Below are 3,273 nucleotides of genomic sequence, written 5' to 3' on the forward strand. Positions count from 1 at the left end.
GCGCGCCAAGCTCCTCAAGTCGCTTGTCGATGACCTTCCCCCCATTACAGAAGTACGTGTACTCTGAGTCACCCAGACCTAGAGAGCCCACACAGAACATCAGTGCAGTCGGCTCAGAGCTTCAAGGCAGAAAGACACATCAAGTCTAAAACATTCCACTGATGGAACAGGGAATAAGGCAGGTAGAGCGTCATATTTTCTTACTTTTTCCTTGAGTAATACAATATGAAATAACGTTCTTATATTTTACAATGTAAAAGTATCTGACATATTGAAACAAAACAAATACTTTTCGACTACCGTAAACAGAAATCTATTTCACATTTTCGTTTCCATGAATCTGTGTAAAAATGTGGAAATCTTGAAACAAGGATTAGGCAGGTTTAAAAAACCTGTCTGTTGCAGCCTTTTCTGATGTAGGGTAGGGGTCTGCAAGCCAGAGCCTGGGCGGGGGCCAAACATATTGTCTTTCTTTATAAATAAAACTTTATTGGAACACAGCCAAATCCACGTGTTACACTCTGTTCTGGCAGCTTCCAGAGCAGAGCTGAGCAGCTGGTGTAGAGACCACATGGCCTGCCAGCCGGGAATGTCCTCTGTAGGGCTCGCTGACCCCGAGCCTGGGCACAGAGGCACATGCGCAACATAAACAGCCCCTTGCTATGCTTCTGGTGGATAAACTAAGAATAGCTTCTATGCTTCCCAGTAAGAAAGTGGAGTAACGTTTTCATACTTGGCTGAAAGTTTAAAATTAGAAGCTTAAATTCCTTAGATTTGAATCATCGCCATGTACTTTCCTAACGAGAACAGGCTGAGCAATCTGAGCAGATCTGTCCATGGGCCTAAGACTGACCAGAACACTTGGATGGGCTTCAGTCTTTCCTTTTCAATAATGTTCTGAGAAATTTTAAAGTAATATATACATGCTCACTCTTAAAAATAAGGACATTAGAAAAAGGTGAATTTTTTTAAAAAAGTACATACTCCAAAATACGCTCTTAAATATGTTATACACGACAGACCTCGGCCAGGGTCATAATCTCAAATTTCTACTCAGTTACTTATCAGCACAATCCATCCTCCCCGCAAAATAACTCTCCCACGTGAACAATTCCACCACAGACCAGGAACACGGGCCCTGAATTCCCTGTCTGGGGTCATCTTGCTGAGCTGGTCCTTCTCTTTCGTCACCTGAATGTTTTCATCTCCACTTCCCAGAGGCCTCGGACAGCGTTTCTTACCCTGGGAGCTTTTAAAAATACTGATACTAGAACAACCGCGTCAGAATCACTGGAGGTCGGCCCGGCCCAGGTCCTGGAATTGAATGAAACCTCCTCCAGTTAATCCCAGCGTGAGGCCGGGACTGCAAACCACCATCCTAGGGGAATGGTTCTCAGGGAAGATGTGAGGACCACCGGCGAGCTTTGTGAAAACGGAGACAATAAAAGCGCACAGGGCTGGTCCTTCCGGATTGTTTCAGCGGGTTCAGGGTGGGGCCGGGACACTGGCCTCAGAGAACATTTCCTGGTGGACTCTAATGGAGCCCCTGGTTAAGGACGTGACTCCAGGGGCTCTGCAGAGCTGCTGTGGGGGAGACGGGGGAGGCAGTCATAGAACAGCACATTATTTACATTTAAATGTCACATGTGTATTTATATAAAATCCCAAAAAGGACAACACCCACACAATTGCATATTATGGTTTTGAAAGATACCGTCAGATGCCAGAATTAAAGCCAGTAATAACATGGTATAGCAAGAGCAAAAAGCACAGCGCATACCTAACAAACCGTACCGCAGGTGCGCAAAGAAGTCACTCGGCAGCGTCCTGTCCTGTATTTCCTTCACGAGCTTGCGGGCTGTGTCGGGCGGGTCTCCGGTGCCCGTGGTCGACACCACCACCACAAGGGGCGCTGTTTCGGTTTTCAGATCATACTAAAAAACAAGGATGTCATGTCAGGGGCCTACTGCTGCGTGTAGTTTTGACTTAACGCAATCAGCTTAGTTTCCTGTGTCTGGAACCAATCAGGACTGCGTATGGACGACGGCAGACAGGTACCCAGAGCACTGTCACGCAGGGAAAGGAAAGCGAAGCTCTGCAGCTACCAGAGAACCGGGCTATCGCGCCCTCGGGGTTCCAGGGAGCTGAGAACATCATCAGTTTAGCTCACATCATTAGTGTTTCCAAGTCTCAGACATCAAACTTCTCCATTCTAATTTTCACCTATATTTAAATATTTCAAATAGAACACGTCACTGTCTCTATTTATGAGTCCATGGGCTCTACTGCACGAATATAATCTAATTTGACTCAAAGGAACTCACTTTATTTTTCAAGCTGATATAAGGATTTGAGCTAACATTTTACCAGGCAATTCAACACTTACACAACAGTACACAAGTTGTGTATTAAACTCTATGACTATCCAGTTTGTCAGTCACCTCACCTTGAAAAGGACTTCTATGACCTAGGAAATGAAAGCTATCTGTTTAAACTTGGATGAGGAAGAACTGGAGAAACCCTTCAGCTGAGGAGAGCAAACAAGTGAGTGACGTGGTGTTGAAAACCATTAACTACTCACCTAACTATTAGGTAGCTGCTGACCTAGGTGGCGAGGTGACCCAAGGGGCCCAGTCAGGGCTAGTTATATAATGACCTTGGTTCTGTTTGTAGTAACAGACTCAGACTGTATTCCATCACGTGGTAACTACAATGCAAATTTCCTTTAAAGTTACTGCAGAATTACAGAGCCAGCCAACTGGTGGTCCCCTCCAGGACGCCCCCCGTCGGTGAGGGACCACATTAGGTGTCACTGGGCCTTGCAGCACAAAGGAACTGGGTGATTCTCCTATGAGCTGAGTTTATAATTCACCTGTGCTGCTGATAGTCTAATCTTTTGAACTAGAGATGTGAGAAAGGCCAGAGGAGAATATGAACTTGAATGAGTGTGCTGGCAGAGTAGTTTTTGAAGTAGTTTTTGAACTGAATTTGACTGCTTGGTGACTGGCACATCTTCCTGTGCTTGTATGAAAGCCCCTGCTAGTTGCTATGGCCTGATTTGTATAAAACGGTACAATCTGGAGGTCTCAACCAGGCTAACTGTAAGAGGAACAGAGAGCTGTTAAGATCTTATGTATCCAAGGTAAGAACGTTTGCAGAGATTAAATGTCAAAACAAGCAGTCCCTGACCTAACGAAGCTGATCCTTATACTTCTTAAAATTCTATTTCACTGGAGAACTCGACATGAACGGCAAGGTCTTTATTTTGGGGAA

The sequence above is a fragment of the Hipposideros armiger genome, unplaced genomic scaffold (genome assembly GCF_001890085.2).
Source record: "Hipposideros armiger isolate ML-2016 unplaced genomic scaffold, ASM189008v1 scaffold_1018, whole genome shotgun sequence".
NCBI classification, from domain to species: domain Eukaryota; kingdom Metazoa; phylum Chordata; class Mammalia; order Chiroptera; family Hipposideridae; genus Hipposideros; species Hipposideros armiger.